This window comes from Varroa jacobsoni, unplaced genomic scaffold, assembly GCF_002532875.2.
Source record: "Varroa jacobsoni isolate VJ856 unplaced genomic scaffold, vjacob_1.0 scaffold_341, whole genome shotgun sequence".
Classification (NCBI taxonomy): Eukaryota; Metazoa; Arthropoda; class Arachnida; order Mesostigmata; family Varroidae; genus Varroa; species Varroa jacobsoni.
The window spans coordinates 82,664-100,317 of record NW_019213243.1 but is presented as its reverse complement, the minus strand read 5'-3'; the positions used below and the strand labels follow the sequence as shown (position 1 = coordinate 100,317).

Genomic DNA, 17,654 nt, shown 5'->3' with positions numbered 1-17,654 from the left:
CTAACAACCCAATTCATTAATCACCACTTTTGTTTCTACTACATACTAACTGCTGTCCTTTGCTAAACAAACGTCAGCTGTCCCTTAGCGGTGTCTTCAAGCGCTATTAATGATGTGATTCAGGAGCGTTTTAGGACCGGCTCCCTGACGCAGCAAACACGAGTTGTTATTCATTACAGGTGGTTTGATTGATAGTTACTTCGGTCTATCTTAATCTCAGCAGCCGTGGGCCAATATCAAGGTCCACTATTGAATAGATCTGTTGTGTCTGTGCGCCGAGCTTCTTCCTTAACGGAAATATTTGTTCGTTAAATCTCCTGGTGGGAATAAAGATCCAAGCACGACGAGATTTACATTGATATCACGCACTCCATGCAAGAATGACCCGCACCTTCTGCTCTGCCTCGGATTATGTTTATGTATTGGGGGACCAACAGATCTCGATTTTTAATGTCCAAGCGGTGGCTGTTTATCTTATGTGTGGATGACTACATCTGGCCTAAATAACAAGAAACCCTTTTGGCCAAGCTACTTAAAATATTAATGAGAACTACGATATGAACCTTAACTGATGCAGAGCTAACAATACATATTACGTTGAAATGTAATTTATTTTTCAAAGTGCGCCATCGTGCAGTTCTCTTTTTCTAAGCATCGAAGTTTTGGAAGACGTTACTTAGGAATAAAATGGCAGACGACACTGAAGCAACGTTCTCTTATTAACTCCCCACGATTACATATGCTGTTAACGTTTTATAATAGTATTTCGAATTATATTGTTGTTCCACTTTGTCGCCCAGCTGTGCCAATCGGCTATTCTACGAGTTCTGAAGTCCGAAATGAAGCTATTTGAGCTGTTCTATTATTCGCTTTAGCTAGCACATATGTCTTCAGGTTCCCAGGAAGAAGCGATCGCCGGCCGGCGCTCGAGTCAATACCCCTTTAGCTTTTAATGGTGACAGCATTTTACTCAACTGGGATCTGGGCAAAGCGGGTCAATCTGATATCTCTGTTTCAATTGCTCGTTCGCCTGCTCCCAAGTTCCGTCCCTCCATTCCATCTGCCGCCGTTGAATAATATGAGACGCCCGTATACGGGATCGGGTGGCCTACGAGCTTAGGTGACGGCTTGCCACCGAACTGCCGCCGCTATCATAGCGTTCGTTATATGTAGCGATCACTCAACTGCAGAGGCAGAGAACGGGAAAGGAAAAGCTGGACGGTCGGGTAGCACCGTCACTGCTTAAATACTTGATGTTGACGGAGGCGGTCACTGGCGCTACTGCGACAATGCCGAATTCAGCGGTTGGGCCTCATTGCCGCCGATTCCACCGGCGCTACCCCTGCTATGAGCGCCAGGCTAGGAGTTAGCTTAGCGAGTGCTTAATGCAACTGCTCAGGCCGACTCTTCTCATGGCCTTAATCCAGGATAATGGCAAACGACGGGTCTCAGCCAGCTGACTTGCTGACTGACCAGAGAGACCCACCGACCACCCGCCCGCGCGTCCGTTCGTCAGCCTAGGTGGCGACGACGACGGCGGCGCAGAAGAAAACAGAGAAACTGAAGAAGGGAAAGGAAGAGATGACGACGGCTGAGCTACCAAACTCGGGGTACCCACACTGGGCCATCAACGGGGAGTCAGGAATAAAGTAGATGAAGTACCAACACAGTTGGGCACAACGAAGCACACATGTACAATTTTTATCCTCTTTACATGAGAAAACGAAATTAATACTAGCGTGGAAATGGCATCACTCATGGTGCTAGTACACAAGTAAAACAGTGTTTGTTGATTTATTGTAAGTACCAGCCTGCTTCTCTGTAAAATATATTCCATGGAAAACATGGAAAATTATCATAAACACATTTTAAGCCTGTTCAATGATTATAGCTTTGCCTTTTAAGATTAAAATCAAAGTTTTCACACATCGAACGTAATATATATTTGTCTCTAGCAGTAGCAGGAGCGTGACAAAAAAAAATCATAAAACCAAGTACTCTTGTAGTTTTGCCGTAAAACGACTTTTCTATGGCTTAGCCGTCGTTATGACAAACAAAGTTAAATAGTATTCTCTTACTGAGCTGCGAGGTACGAGACGCGCGATTAAAGTACCTCCACATGATCATCTTCATGTTACCAGTATCTGGTTCCCTGTCCCCCTCCAGAGTCTACCCTTTTGTCCTAGAACTTTGGCCTCCTCCGACGCGCCTGCAGCGCATAAACCGATCGTCATAGAGATCGGGGTTTAGTGAGCTTTCATACGGCAGCAGCCGCGGCCGTTTAGGCAGACAGGAACGAACAGGTAACACTGTCTGTGTGCTTTCTGCAAAAGGAACCCCGCGCCCCAGTCTCTGGCTCTCGTAGAGTCATAACCTCTGCTTTCTAATTCCCCCTGGCTTCTTCAATTGATGACGGTGATCTTGTAACGCTTATGGAGCTCTGAAGCATAACAGCAGCCCCTTATGCCTGCTGCTGATTGTGCGGGACCGGGTTATTCCTTGCTGAAGCAGCAACAGGGATCCTGCGATGGCTTAAGGTTATTACCGCTAACAGCTGTTACCGCCTTAGAGAGTCTTTATCTCGACAATGGGTGTCAGATTTAACTTGAGCGAGATTTATCGCTTTTGACACAAGAAGATAGGCGCTGCGAAGTAACAGAGCTATCAAAAGAGCGAATAAAAGTATATATGTCTATAGAGTGGCAAGGTAGAAGTTCAGCTCGGTTGCCATGGGCCAATACGCCGCGCTGTCTCTATTGGAAGAGCGAGTGTTTATTAAGTCGCTAATAACAAGAAAAAAAGGCCGTCTAAGTTCGAAACCGATTTGTCCAAAACAGCGGAGCCGAGCGGTAACTTATAAAACTAAATCAAAATCAAAGCAACGATTTTTCAAAAGGCGCCACCCGAAAAGATTAGGAGCTGTCATAAGAAAGGCTTTCAGCCCGGGAACAGGAGTGTATTCAGCGTTATCGTCTAAAGAGTGGACTTTGGTATCTTTGAAGTAGTGGCAAGTTTTCAATGAAACTACACGCACTCATAGATACAGCCATTTGCCATATATTCGCTTGGTTTGCAATAAGCATCCTAGATGGGCGCATACATTTCGTGAGTCAGTGGGCGGGTCATGGGTGCAGTCTGCGCTACCAACGTGTATCTTCGATATCGTAGATCGAAGCGGTAAATTTTGTCTCGGATGCACTTATTCTTAGACATCCAATAAATGGTGCTACAATACATACGAAGCTACTGTCTTATAATGGCTGAACGTATCGAAAAGTATCCAGCACTAGCTGTAAACGGTGTTTGCTTCCAACAAATTTTAGTTTGTTTATTTCATTGCAATACGTCAGATACTGTATGATGGTGAGTTGACTGAGCATCTCAGTTGGCTATTGGTTTAATGTGAATCTGAATGGATAACAATCTATTAAATTTCATTTACCCACCTTTGCTAGACAAACTAGATGAAAACTTTATATATACAGGCTAGCGGCACAATATATTAGGAGAAGTGTACAGAACCACGTAAAGCACTTCGTATGATACGCATTATACGAGTTTTGTCGATCTTATAAAACTAATCCAAGATATCTGCCAGACGTCCTGAATATGATGCCAGGACACAACGAGCGACACGATATCAATCATGATTTTGGCTGCTTTGGAGCACCTACATGAGTCTACAGGCTTTATATGAAAAGGTCTGATTTCTGGTGGAACCTATGCACGGCGAAACGAGTGGCGCCATGTTTATTTAACCACTTGCCACTCCTCGTCGCGCCCAAATCTCAGGAATCGTCATTTATCTCTGCAAACCGTGGCTCCGGATCCCTAGGGTTGTTCTCGAAGGTTTGTATCGCTGAGGCGCAAAGTGACGACGTACATTCTTGGACAGCAACGACGAATCAACCAAGAGACACGCGAGGCGACCTCGAGTCACGCTAAATAGCTTCCGTCCGTGTTCTTCTGAAAGAGGAGGGTTTAGTGCCATTTAATTGTTCCACGTTTTCCACTGTAGGATCTTCCCAAGTGACGCGCAGCCCATAGGTTGTTATAGGAGCTACCTTGAGGTCGAGCAAGTTAGCAGCTATTGGGGTTGTCAGGAGTAAGCGATGAGGCGGCTCGGTGGCTTGTACAGCCAATGCTCTTCTTTTTGCATCGTTTGGTGAAGTGTTCAGTGAAACTTGGGCTCTTCACAGAAAAAAACAACTCCAAACGCCGAAGCTAGCTTTTGCGGACAGGGCACAAAGTACTAGTCAACGCTGTCTTTCCTGTAGCTTCATTGCCTCTGTCTCGGTTAAGTTTACGGTCAGTTCCAAATTTGTGGGCCGGGCTAGAGCTTGCTTCACTTGGAACCTGTCTAATCTATACATGGCTAAGTCGTCTGACTCTAACTGTTGTTTTTCTGATCCAGACCGATTATTGCTTGTGTAAAAGGCGGGAGCTCAGCCTCATCTGTAATTGTTCTGATTTCCCATAGAACGGCAACTTTTTGTTGCCGTTCGAACGGATCTGTAAGCGCTAAACTATACGATGAACGCAAATGAAAGCCTGTCACTAATCTGTGTGTCTTTATGTCAACACATGGAAATAAAGTCTCGGCGTGTCTAGAGTAAACTTATACTTTCAATAACACATACATGAAAATTTAGATATTTCATTAGCTTGAACGAGCCATTGTGCCATATAATACCGTAGTTAACAGGGTACAAGCGTTCTTATCATTGTATCTGATATCTGTATAGAGACAAAGTGATTCGATGACGAATCGAACGCGACAGTGAAACGCTTTAGGAAGCCTTATATGGGCTCCAGTCGTAACGAACATTACCGCAAGTGGGCGTCACCGGAATACACAGGACTATAGTCATTCGGGTGAAGGACCTTTAACCTTGTCTACTCATATAAACACTCGTTATCCTATTATATGTTATGAACGTGCGTCAGCACACATTTTATATTATGAGTATATACACGAAACGACACCTGCACGTTGCTAATTGCGGTAGTTGTAGCCATTGCAACAAGCAGCACGTCTTACGCCTCTCTTCGTCCATAAGAGGCACAGGTACTGCGGGCTCATGATTCCACTGATTCAATTGACCAGTATAAAAAAATAATAGTATATAGTACATCAAGACCAACTCGCCGCAATGTAAGCCTGCTCTTCGTGAGTTTCAGCGAGGTCCAAAAGTGGATCTAGTTGTCCCAGGGGGCCCCAGCGTCCCCGTCATAGTGTAATAGGAAACGTATTTGCTAGCAAGTTTAAGGGATACGTTATGGTCCAGATTCGAACCCGGGCATAGTTACACTTCGTTTCTTGCGCGAAGCCAGCCCTCTGCTAGGATGTCTAACGGCAATATCGGACGTACAACGTACCACGAAAGATAAAGCGGGCCCCCCGCTGAACGACCCCCGTAGTAATATCTCGCGAATTGAATGCAGGATGATTGAACATATAAAAGGTAGACGCATGTATAAAAACCCTTAACAACACATATATTTACCTGGCCACGATATAGGATACGGACAGAAACGTCGTTTTCAAATATATATGAGGCTTCATTAAACTACCTGTCCTTACTAGTTGAATTCTTGTTTTTGTATTAAGAAACGGTTGCAGCTGACTGTAGCAGTATGGGTTCTAGATAATAGTTAGTTTAGTAGTACCGACGATTTTTTTTTAAAACAATTCCCGTCTCTGCTTACTTTAAACGTGTCAGTATTGTTAGGTTAACGTTACAGGTCAGTACGTATTTGTGCCTTTTACATCGTGAATGTATTATTATTATTATTACTATATAGGCTGCATTCCCTGCCCTATCAGTCGATGCAACTATCGTATAGCAGTCGCCTTTTGGATGACCGTCCGTCAGATCGGCTTAAGGCTCTTGAATCGATTTCGCACTTAAATAGTCGTGCAGCGTTTACTAGTGGGCGGTTGACTGGTTGAGAATGATTCTTACGCACCCCTTTCTGTTGCGCCGAAGTAAAGCGATCCAGCCTGTCAGAGTTTTAAAGAGTAAAGCCAAAAACAGTAAATACTCTACCGCTACTACAGGAGAGGACGCGTCTGTCCGCTTTGACGTACACAGTACTATATACACAACAGTGTAAAATTTTGTGTCACACTAATCCATATCTCTCTGCGATTGATCGCTTAAAGACGCAGATGTGACGGTGGCAGCGGTTTTTCTAAGTGGTCGTAGCGTAAACTGTCGGAGGACTCGACCGGTCGTACGCAAAGGCTTCTCAAGCTTATTTCTAGCGCAGCAGTTCGGATTAGGGATGGGTAAATGATTTAGCATCCAAAGATAAAGGGAATATATTTCTCCAAGTAGTAAATTCATGTTATTCAAGGGCCAAAGGGAAAAACGATGATTTTTTCTGCACTGAATTTGTTGATGTCATTGCCAGTGGCTGGCTCCATTGTGTTTAGCGACAGTAGTAAAATAGGCGCTGATTGGCTAAGATGCGTGAATAGCAGAACGAGCAGAAGGCCCTTAGTGCTGCTAGCATCGTTACTACTACTACAGGATACGTTAGACACGCGCGGCAAATAAACGCCGGCCCGACCAATCGAGTTTGTAGCGCTTTTTACTCTTCCTGACCCGGTCTCTTTTTATCTTCACTTTTAAATGAATGAAGACGCGTTCATTGCCGCTTCCACCTGTCAGCGGGCGTGTCCCACAGGCGGTACCTAGCGGTTTCGGTCTACTCAACAGTACAAACAACGTCGTCGTTAAGCTTTTAGGAGCTAAGCAACTATATAATAATAGAACATTAATCAAATGCTAAATTAGTGTTTGGTCTCCGATAGGGTAAAACATACACGCTGGACTAAGTAAATTGCCTTCAGAGCCTATAAAAAAAAAAGCAGTTAGTCTCTCTGTGCCGCTGTTGTTCTCGGGTATTCGTCTACCATTTCGAGCAACGTTACCAGTTTTTGTGTGTGCGTTTCATATCTTCAAAAAGCTTAACGTGAGGGAAGATCACTTAATTTAATCTTAGGACCTTTGATTACGAACACAATGATGGGTATGCTCCTTATACTAGAGAGAACGATTAGTTCCACGTTCGGTGTTGAAGATTCGTCAAAATAATATATCTTCACGCCGCTTTATTTCATTTTCTAAAAGCGTTAAGTGTCTATTTTGTTACCGATGTATAACAGATGCTTCGTAGTAAAAAGATGAAGTGCGTGCAAGAAACGGTAAGTTAGAGCCTTATATAGACTTATAAACGTATAGGCTAAGTATCAACGTATACCACAAAAAAAAAGTGGCTTTCAAGACGAAGAAAGTTATCGACTAAGAAGGCAGTAAAATATCATTGCGCAAGCTTGGAGTCGTAACAAACTCTGCTGCGAAAAAGCTGGCATCATGGACGTTTGGAAAAAATTATTGTCTAAGTAATAGATCTGTATGAGCAGCGTACGATCCTTAGGGGAGGCAGCTGTACAATCGGACTACGTTCTTTTGGCCCAAGAAGATTTAGATCCAGCTTCGAACGAATTAAATTCATTTGAAAAGATTGTCAATTACTCAAAAAAAAAAAGTAATCTTAGTTGAGTGATGCCTTGCAAAGTTGACTCCTATTGCGAATTGTTGGATTTCGAATTCTCGTTCTTCTAGTCTTTCTACTCTAGTCGTTCTTCTACTGCACTCATTCTTCTAGTCCTAAGAATTAGAATTCTTAGGACTAGAAGAACAAGTGCAGTAGAAACGTCTTAGCGAGGTAATTGGACCTGGTAAGAGGAGGTAAAGCCGTGATTACTGACAATCCCCAATTGAAACCCTTTAATATTTCAGTTTTTAATTACCTACCGTGAGAAGTCGTGCGTTGTGCCATAGTGGACGACGATAACTACTGAGCAAATGTTATGGGAAAGCCTGCGCCATACGAAGACATCCGCTAGATTTTACTAGTTATCAAAGTATAAGATTCGTTAGCTATTGTGCCATTGGCATAGCCTTACGTGCTAGCCGAAGCCATAAATGTTATCACTTGGCAGGCTCGATTCTATTAGCACTCTGCTACCATTCGACCATTTCGGTCAGTAAATTTGCTATAATAAATAAACCGCGCCGATATAGTAGCTTGATCGGATTGTACAAGCTGTTACTTACATTGGTGATGGTTTAAGTTGCTAAGTTGCTTTTCTAAAAAGAAAATCTATAAAAAAAATAACGCGCTTGGTGTTCTGCTGTTACGTCCTGTCTTTCGAATATTCAAATTCAATGGTATTCTGATGATATCTAACTGTTACGTGACCTAGTAATGATAACGTGACACGAAGCGGGGCGTCATATAGATTAGCTTTATTAGCCAGTTCCATAATACAGATCCCAGTTTCATGCCAAACGTCTCAAAGGAATTAAATACGGATATGATTCCGAACGAACTTCGTATGGACATACTGAGCGGGCTGAAGTGTCACAAATTACTTCGTCTACTGTAAATAGTGCTCATGTCCTGCGAGGATCAGCTGGTCGTAATAGGCGTTCCGAAGGACGAAAAAAATGATCCATCATTAATCATTTCAGCGTCGAATAGTGACTACAAAGTAGAAGTTGCGTCCATAACCTCTGCCTAATCCTTCACAAAGACACGTTAATTGGACACCCACAGAACCATACACGCCTTTCAGCTCGCACTTCCATGCAATCCAAAACAGCCCAAAACATTTTTCTTAGTTTTATTTTACTCTCGAGTAAAAAAAAAAGTAAGAGTATCATATTTAAAAATTGGGCCTTCATCAGACATTCTAGCGCCTAGGTATTCTATATATACATATAATCTTTTTCTATTTACATAATTATATCAAATGTCGAAATTACAAAATTCTGGAGACATGCGAAGGATCTCCGACTTAAGGTCACTCGACTTTGTTGACTTTTTCTTGTTTTAATAATTAGTTCAGGTAAAGATATGAAAGCCTTTCCTTACATTATATACAATAGACGACGAATGTAATGGTGTGTGAATGAAGGCCAATAGACGCCAACACAGCCTGCGTCCACGGGTGTAGCAGGCCCATTATTTGGCTCTAGGCTTAGCCCGACCAGCAGGCCATATATTTCTACCCAGATGGTGAACTCAGCTTCGGTAACTACAGGCCGTTAGCAAGCTCTTTGGAGAAATGCTGGTGCCGCTTCTGTTTCGAGAACATCAAAAATGGCTTTCCGACATCCTCCGATAAGGTCTTGTGGTACGCGAGCCGCTGCCTCTCGCGCACGATGCTGGTAGAAACATCAACGCGTCTTACAATGACGGTATCCTAGCGGCTCCTCTTCGAGTTTTATTGTACGTCTAATATAATGTATAGATGGTTACTTTTGTTGCTGTTGTTATCATAAATATACGGGTGCCTTTGGTAATTGTACGCGATCGGGAAAATTGATGGGCGGGACGACAGCCAGATCCATCGAAGCTTTAATTTTCTACCATTTATGTAGTCTCATATACTTTCTAAAACCTCCATGAGTGGCTTGGCCTCTAGATAAAATTAATCTTACTTTAATAACATCTACCCAACGACCCCAGCTAGAATCACCGGCTTTTATTGTTCGAAATCGTCCGTAAGCTGACTACTTAGCGCACAAATATTAATCCAAATGTTAAAGTCGGCTGGATATTTCAGTGAAATTTGTAAGTGGTTATCCAGTATCACATTCTATACTAAACGACTTAGTACGTACATGTACATATATATTTATTTTACTGTTTTTTTGTGGGTTTTAACTGTTTTTTCTACTAGATGTCTTCAAAGTCATGCATCTCAAATGAATCGCGCCGAGTCAACGTTGCTCTTATGATGAAAGCTAAGATTTGTTAGTAGCAGATGTTGTTGTATTTTTTTTTTTATTTTATTTAGCAAATTGTTGCATTTTATAATCTTATTACGATACGGGTATAAAAGCTACTCAGGTCCATAGAAAAAAAAAAGGGAGAGTGCTCTCCCTATGATAAATATACGTTCTCTCTCTCGCTTTTCGAAAATTTCGGTAATGATTGACCGATTGTTAAGGAAACTGATGAAAAAAATGAATAGCCATAACATCATTCAAAAACTAAACTTACCCTAGCAAACAGTTCTAAATTATTTATTGGCCTGATAAAAAAATTTCAAGGCTTGGCTACTATACACATATATATATGTGTTCGACTATATTTCTTAATTACAAAAATTCAGCCATTTATAAAGCGGTTGATTATGAGAGATAGAAAAAAAAAATATATCACATACAACATTAAAGTGTAAATAAAAAAAAGTGCCCCACAATCCGCGCCAAAGCTCAGGCTGGCGCCAAGAGAAAAATCATATCATGGGTCGCTGGCATATATTTCAGACCTTACACCATCAGATTTCGGTCTCCACAGAATTCCCTTAAAGGTGCTAATTAAGTTTCAATGGAGGGAAGCGACGATGACTTGCCTCTTCTACAGTTATGGGATTATCAAAAAGATAGCAGAGAATCGTCAAATAACGCTTAATATATATATATATATATATATATTTTTTTTTTTTTAATGGTTCAGTATGGGTAGTAACTCTGGACGTATATAATGCAATAATCTACAAAGTCCCGAAAGACAAGATCGACATAATGGTGAGATTTGGATAATTTGCTTCTTAAGAAGTTGTCGTGAATAAAATGGTAACTTGTGAGAGTAGTGCCTGGCGAGTAATAATGGGTGACGCTATTTGATCGTTATCGTGCAATAAGTATGGTTTGTTTAATGTGAACTTTTCCGCCATTTTCACCGCTGATGACAGTACACTTGAACCGTAATCAGGATGGAGCAGGACTACACTGCATAAGGCCAACAACAAACAGCAACTTACTTTTTCCGCAGCTTTCACTTCTCTCCAGAGTCATGGCCCGCCGGTCGTTAGCGGTCGCTGATCTATCCACAGATATGACCGTCTGCGATTATAGATAATTCATTTTTATCGCACCTGCTAATATACGGTGCCAGAATAGATCACCGCCAAATAGCAGTAGCTGTTCACGTTTCTGTCACCGATCTTCGCTCCGACCATGCGACGACCACATATTAATTTTTGCGATTAATGTGTTACGTTTGTGTACACTGAACCTGAGCATTAGGACCGTGCATCTTGAGATCGGTCGGCTTCCAGCACAGCCCCAAACTCTCCATCTTTGTAAAGACTCGTTTGAAGACTCGAAATTTGCCAGCCGGATTGCTTTTTAGTCAATAGTTTACAATGTATTATACAGTAGAACCTTTACCGAATCTACTATTTATATAGCTAATTGCGTCCGTTAACGCAGTTTATAGATGAAGCGCATATTTATAAAGAGCTCGATTGAAGCCCAAATGCCGACATCCGGGTGCGCGGACGGCTTCAAGCAGTATGTGTATGTTGGATACAAACGGAATGCATAAAACCGTGCGATCTTCAAGTGTGTCGTGTTGCACAGTATGCGACTATTTACTAAAATATAGATGGTACTATTGCCTATACAGAATGGGCAAAAATAGCCAAAATTAATCTCTTGTGAGGTATAGTACATTCGGAAAGCCTTCATAATTGTGTTAGATCAAAGCTTTTGCTCCATGAAAATAAACAAGTGCAAATCTAGACTTGTTAAGCCATTAGGAATGACGAAGACGTCCGAACGGCATCTGTCATCACTTCTCAGTAGTATTTAAGAGGTCCAGCTGCACAGTTTGATGGTTTTCCACTGGTAATAGTAGTACGGTACCATTTTCTCATTAACATGAATCCAGCTTCGCAAGCTGCCTGATGCATTGTGGCCAAGGACGACGACGACGACGACGACCAGTTGACGCAAAACAACTAAAAGCATCGGAATGATGACCAGGCGAAAAATCATCGCATTTTATAGCTGTTTACGAAGTTCACTGGCTTTGCTAAGTACGTGGACCCCGGGGGGGCGATGCTGCAGACGATCACGTTTAGCTAATGCGGGGCCACTTTTCCTAGAAAGCTCTGCACAAAATAATCAATATCACTTGTACCTCATATTTTCAATGTAATCCTAAATTTCGCTATAGGAAAAAAAGCCTCTTCAAGGGAAAGGCAGACGCTTTCCACTCATGACTACTAACAAAACAAACTACCAGTAGTACTATTAGCGAATTTTGTTATGAAGCATATGATAATAGAATAATTTGTAAATACAAAAGTAGAGATAGAACTGTCCCTAGAAAATAATGGATAGTGTTGTCCGCGATCGGTGACGGTGATGTAGTGGACAGTTTACGCCGGTGACCCGGTACGCGCCGTCAAGAGACACTGGCAAATTGAAATTGATAGTAATTGTGTTAGAAGACAAATGCAACCACAGTAAGTTATAATAAAATGAATTTTCTCAGATTTTAGAACACCTGGAGATTTAAGAGCCAATCTGAATGGCCTTGCTATAGCATCTGCCTATTGTTCCAACGGCACGCGTACTGCACGAGACGCGACGCCGCTTAAGTTTATAGTGTTTCTGAAATTAGCAGTCTGACAACGTTCCCAAGGCTCAGTGGGTGAAACATCGGATATAAAATAAGCATTCTAGTTAGATTTCGATAATGTGTCGGTCTGCATGATCTCTGCTATATTAGAAGATCCTGAACGTACCAGAGCTTTATTTACTAATATCAAGCCAATAAGTTTACAACTCAGCTCGGACCTATCACTGTGTAAAATGTTTTATTATCTATTTCTACGGTTATTCCGACAATACGGCGAACCTCACGAACATTTTGGCAATAAACATGAAAGAAAAATATTACATATGGTCGTGATGGTAAGTACTCATTAGTCAGGCGTGAGAAGCGACATTGTACAAGGCCAAATTGGATGGTTATTTTAGGAGAGTTTTGGAACGCTCGTGTCTCTGCAACGAAACTAGGAAGCCGTATTCTTATTTCTTTAACCATTAGATCTACGAGAGCAAGCGAGGATACTGCTCGTTACCGTTGCCAATGCGTACTGTTTTTAAACGCCATTAGCCTTGTTTGAGTGTAAGTCGTTGCAATCCCGCCTACGTACGTTGAGAAAATAATGTCTAAATATAATAAATAATAGTTTTGCGATATATCGATTCATTTAATCGCACTATGTGAAGTAGGTTTCTGTTTAGGTCGAAACACGGCCTCGAACGGCCAAGCTGAACCATCTTGAACAGCGGTAACAGCACACTGCCTAGTGTAACAGACTTGCTGTTTCATTATATGCTGAATGCGTTCCAGTAAACTCCCTATGGTAACGCTCAAAAATAATAACGCTCAAAAAAGGCCTTCCTAAAACGACCTCACAATGTAATCCTCACCGCGTAACTACATTGCCCCTTGACTGGGTAGCCCCGTCAATTGTTCGCGGCAGACATCACTTTTTTCCCTCTCCAAGGGCTTAGATTGCAATGCAGTAGCTTATTGGCAAAAATTGGTAAATAAATCATTGGTCCGATGGCGTTGATGGAAACGGATCTGTCTCGCACTTGATGCGTCATCATAAACTACTTATTACTCTTACGTTAGCTAAACGAAAGTACTTCGGCGGCCCTTCACTGGGCGTCTGATCAATCTGAAGCTGACTCCGCCCGTATCCGCGGAAAGATATCACCGCCTCCTATTGATCGTATTCTTTAAGCGAAGAGTGATTCGCGCTCCAGACTAAGATGAGCTATAACATCTGCTATATATTATATACGGCCATCGAAAGGTGGCGTCGACAGGGCATAACAACAACGTTGCGAGAAAGCATTTGCTCTCGGGGGCTATTTATTAGAATGGCAGGATGTATAGATACCGGAAAGGGCCTAACGGTGCTTACAACTGAATTCGTGTGACCGCAGACCACACTGCTTAAGAAAGATTATATAAAAATGATGGAAGCTTTGTCTAATGTTTCTATTTGGTGGTAAAGCACACGACGATATAAAGTTTCAGACGAACAGCTATTTCATAAATGCCTAACAACGATTAATATATGAGACGATTTGTATCCATGCCTGTTCCAAAGCAGCTTCGTCTGGCCTCTGTCAGGCGAAAATGCAGTGCTGATAATACTAGAAGCTTTCGTGGTCAGCAGCAGCTTACCTTGCTTGAAGGTATTCGATATTAAGCGAGTGGCCTATCTAGGCCAATGAGTCGCCTTGTCCTCCCATCATAGACAAAAGCAGTGAGAAACTGTGCCACATCCATCAGCCCTTCGCCAGACCGGACCAGACCTGCAGCAGGCACTTAGTCGCACAGCAGGCACTGAGCTACAGTTACATTTTGGCTAAACCCAGAGAATCAACGCCAACAACAAATCGCCTGGCTGGCCGTCCATGGCTTAGCTAACAGCGAAAGAGTTCTCCGTATTAAATGACGCTGTTGCCAATATAGGTTCGTGTACTCCGCCTACCTTTAGCTATAGTAGTAGTAGCAGCAGCATCATCAACACTAGTGAAGGCTAGAATCTGGGCTGCGGCCACCCAGGTCCCTTCGCTCATTCGTTTGTCTATTCGCCAATGCCTCTTTTAGCAGCATGGGCCTTTTTAGCCTTGGTATTCGTCTACTGCCTGGGACTGTGCTTTTTCGCGACGACGGAGTTAGAGTGCATCCCGATGCGAGTCTAGCGCTCAGTCAGACTCAAAGAGCTTAGCGATCGTACATTCGAAGCGGCATACTCCCATCACACAGACAAAGATCGCAGTGCGCCTAAAGCCTTCTCATCCTCCTACTGCTCCCACTGCCGTCATCTACTCGTGCTGGTGCTAGCCAAGCTGCTGTGCGTTGCTCAGTCGTTAGTTATCATCGTCCGGATGGAGGAAAGGCAGCAGGCCAAGCGTGCGCGAATCTTCGTCGAGGAGTCGCCACGACCGCACCATTCATAGGTCCTGGCAATAACAGGCATAGGAGTCGTTCTTGAAGTCAACGAAAAAGATTTTGGCACGGATAGATAGCCGGGGCAAAATGGCACGCATGATTGCTGGTAGGACGCGAATTTGTCTTGGTGGTGCCTAGTTAAATTGGCTGGAACACAACTTCTGGCTCCGCCCCAGTGCTTCTATTCCCAAGTGAAATTTACCCTTGAGAGGGACTACAAAACAATGAAAAGGAGGCCTGGCTGCAACTGAGAAAGATCATTAGGCTTAAATAAGGCCTTTCAATGCTTCTTGACGGCATGTTCGACTTTGAGATTATTGTAGCTAGCACACGAAAATACGTTAATTCTGGCCCCACTGCCGACACTTCCGAAGGTGTTTATTTGTTAATTAATACTTTTTCGTCACACATGATCAAGACGCGCTTCATCACAGCAAGACAGACTTCCTACTTCATTTTCAGGAAGTAATTACCCTACTCTAGCATCGTATAAGGGCACACTTTGCAATGCGTGGTGCAAACTAAACGAACAGTTTCTTGAGTGAGGAGGATCCTAAGTACTTTCGCCAATACGCGGTAGCCCGAACCCATCGTGGTGTTAATAGGATTATTACCGCTGTTGCAGTGGCGCAAGGTCCTGGAGTGGTTCTTATATAAACCTAGCGACGGCCGCCAACAGCACATGTGATTTGAGAATCCCCTCGGAGATAGTCATTTTGGTTAGTGCGCCAGCTTTCCAGCCATCCATCTGTTTTCTACATGGACAACAACAATATCAGACATACAATTTAAAAGCAGTTTGGCGTCCCTGACGCAACGAGAACACCACGACAGTCGCGGCCTTCCCCTCTTGCCGTGTCTCCGCACTCACTATTTTTTTCCTTCTAAAGCAAAAGTATTGCGGAAAGCAAGGCACAAGTGCAAGGCAAAGCAAACTCACACCGCAAAGCCATATATATATATATATGTGGGTACATATCTATCGTAATCTGATAAACCGAAGCGTTCCTTGGTGACCAGCTTATTTCCCTCGATAAGTGATCCACAGAGAAATCTTAGTTTAGGCTAATTGACAACCCTCTACCTTATTATGGGCGGCGCCTGTCTAGCAACGACAACACTTACCTCGTAACGACTACGACGTGACTCAAACATCACGCCCCGCATCGGTGGTCGTTGTGAGATACTCATTGTACGTTGCCGCGCACAGTCTTTTGTCAATAGCAGCCTGAGCAGAAGCCGCGACTTTTAAATAGGCCATATCCAGTATACTAATTGTAGATTTCTACTACTGCAAACTGCAATCGATTATAGCTCCACTGGCAGCCCTCGTAACTAGCGCTCGAGCTGCACTATTAAGTAGAAATAGTAATGCTGGCCGTATTGAGGATGATGTGGTCCGGATCGTCAATCTTTCTCGGACAACTTTCCTGATTTTCACAGAAAAGCTATAGTGGACGAGGAGGAAGAACGAAGTGAAAACTTTTTGACATTCAATGATTACATATATGCGTCGTAGCTGCGTGTAGACCACGCAGTTATGTGCCAGTTGTTGTATTTGTATGATTTAATAGAGAAGAATAAACATAATATGAGGTCTGTTGGATTTTAGCTAACTGGTCACAGATTTTTGTTTAAAAATGAATTTTTTTAAAAATTGATTACACTTCAGGCTAAAGAAAACCTAAAATGAATTTAGTTCGGCTTTATTATGCCTTTTGAAATTATATCGGACTCAATGCATTGTGGTCGTATAATAATTTGCCCTTATTTTCATGTTCAAAATGTAATATTTCTTCCTGTACACTCCTCCCCTGTATTCCTCGCGCGTATCGCTACTGAAAAGGTTCGAACACTGATTGGAAAATGGTATTTTATAAAGTTCCATGTGTCATAGCAAGCACGATAAATATGCATAAAAAATTCAGTGGATTATATGGGACCAAAAAGTTGCCCCCTGCCTTACACTCGACAATGTTGCGCACCAACGGAGCGACGTGGTATGGGTAACTTAGCCCCACCTCTGGATGCATGATAACCACGACTAACGACATCTTGCCACGCTGGTTCAATCACTAGATATTAATAATTAGGACAATAAGGAATTAAGAGCTGCTTTTATCACGGTTCATAGCTGTGCGTATAGTTGGCATGCGTTCCATTGAAAGTACTCTAGACAAGCCTGCAAGACCCATTCCGACTAAACTCCCAGTGGGATGAGTCCCTTATGCTGGCCGTAAAAATAGGTGACTTCGAAAAGAAAACTAAAAGTTTCTACGTTTGGACCATAGAAAAACCTTAGAAAAAAAAAAGAAAGTTTTCTTTTTTATTGGACCTCTGACAAAGTCGTAGTAGGTATTACGGTTATTACGCAGAATCGTCATGCCATCACCGCCATTATTGTCGACATTAATAGCATATCAGATCTGCCGCTTCAAAGATTTCAAATCGAATTTGAATCCAGAAATTTTAATAAGATATTCCGATATCGAGCAGCTGCCCCTGCTGCTGCTGACAACTGGAGCCGTTGGAGAGGTGTGCCGAAACTGACAGGGGGTTGGGGTTGGGTTATGACACCCCAACCGGTGCTATAACCGCCATCGAGGTAGCAGCAGTAGCGGTAGCATGACGAGGACCTCATTTCATAATTTTCCTTCTCTTTTCCGTTTGCCAAAACCGCTACTGTAAATAGTGGTGTAAATAGCGGGTTGATGTATTTGATGCGCAATACTGCTATCCTATACGCTATATGCTAATAGCGCTCTTCGTCCAGCGCAATCCGATCATTGGTCATA

General features: G+C 42.7%; 1 protein-coding gene across 7 annotated transcripts in view; it reads left to right on the top strand.

Annotated features, from left to right (window-relative positions):
- LOC111259518 (uncharacterized) overlaps nt 1-17,654 on the top strand; it is a 46,713-nt gene that overhangs the window by 18,721 nt on the left and 10,338 nt on the right. The window contains exon 1 of one of the 7 annotated variants that reach the window (XM_022831595.2): nt 14,876-15,578. The exons of the other annotated variants lie outside the window; for them this stretch is intronic. The gene's annotated coding sequence lies outside the window, so the exon portion shown is untranslated. Of the gene's footprint in view, nt 1-14,875; nt 15,579-17,654 lie in introns of those variants that run through there. 7 annotated transcript variants of the gene reach the window in all.